This window comes from Arachis stenosperma, chromosome 10 (assembly GCF_014773155.1).
Source record: "Arachis stenosperma cultivar V10309 chromosome 10, arast.V10309.gnm1.PFL2, whole genome shotgun sequence".
Taxonomy (NCBI): Eukaryota; Viridiplantae; Streptophyta; class Magnoliopsida; order Fabales; family Fabaceae; genus Arachis; species Arachis stenosperma.
Genome location: NC_080386.1, coordinates 41343731 through 41344504, shown reverse-complemented (window position 1 = coordinate 41344504; position 774 = coordinate 41343731). Strand labels below are relative to the sequence as shown.

General features: G+C 39.1%; 1 non-coding gene across 1 annotated transcript; it reads right to left on the bottom strand.

The window, feature by feature from the left end:
- Positions 1-449: 449 nt before the first annotated feature.
- Positions 450-553, bottom strand: LOC130959171 (small nucleolar RNA R71). Its single transcript, XR_009078266.1, has one exon. It is a non-coding gene; the product is annotated as a small nucleolar RNA R71 (small nucleolar RNA).
- Positions 554-774: the final 221 nt, after the last annotated feature.

The following is a 774-nucleotide window of genomic DNA, read 5'->3' as shown; positions in this document are numbered from 1 at the left end:
TACGACAATCCAGAAATAACCTTTCAGAAATTTTTGAACAAGAGAAGGAGATGGCAGCCAAACCCAATAATAATAATGCAAGGAGAATGCTTGGTGATTTCACAAAACCAACGTCCAAGTTTGATGGAAGAAGCATCTCCATTCCTGCCATTGGAGCCAATAATTTTGAGCTTAAGCCTCAACTAGTTGCCTTAATGCAACAAAACTGCAAGTTTTATGGACTTCTATCTGAAGATCCTTATCAGTTTTTAACTGAGTTCTTGCAGATCTGTGAGACTGTAAAGACGAATGGAGTTGATCCTGAAGTCTACAGACTCATGCTTTTCCCTTTTGATGTAAGAGACAGAGCTAGAATATGGTTGGATTCACAACCTAAGGATAGCCTGGACTCCTGGGATAAGCTGGTCACAGCCTTCTTGGATAAATTCTTTCCTCCTCAAAAACTGAGCAAGCTGAGAGTGGATGTTCAAACCTTCAAACAAAAAGATGGTGAATCCCTCTATGAAGCTTGGGAAAGATACAAGTAGCTGACCAAAATATGTCCATCTGACATGTTTTCAGAATGGACCATATTAGATATATTCTATTATGGTCTCTCTGAATTTTTGAAAATGTCATTGGACCATTCTGCAGGTGGATCTATTCACCTAAAGAAAACGCCTGAAGAGGCTCAAGAACTCATTGACATGGTTGCAAACAACCAATTCATGTACACTTCTGAGAGGAATTCTGTGAATAATGGGATACCTCAGAAGAAAGGAGTTCTTGAAATTG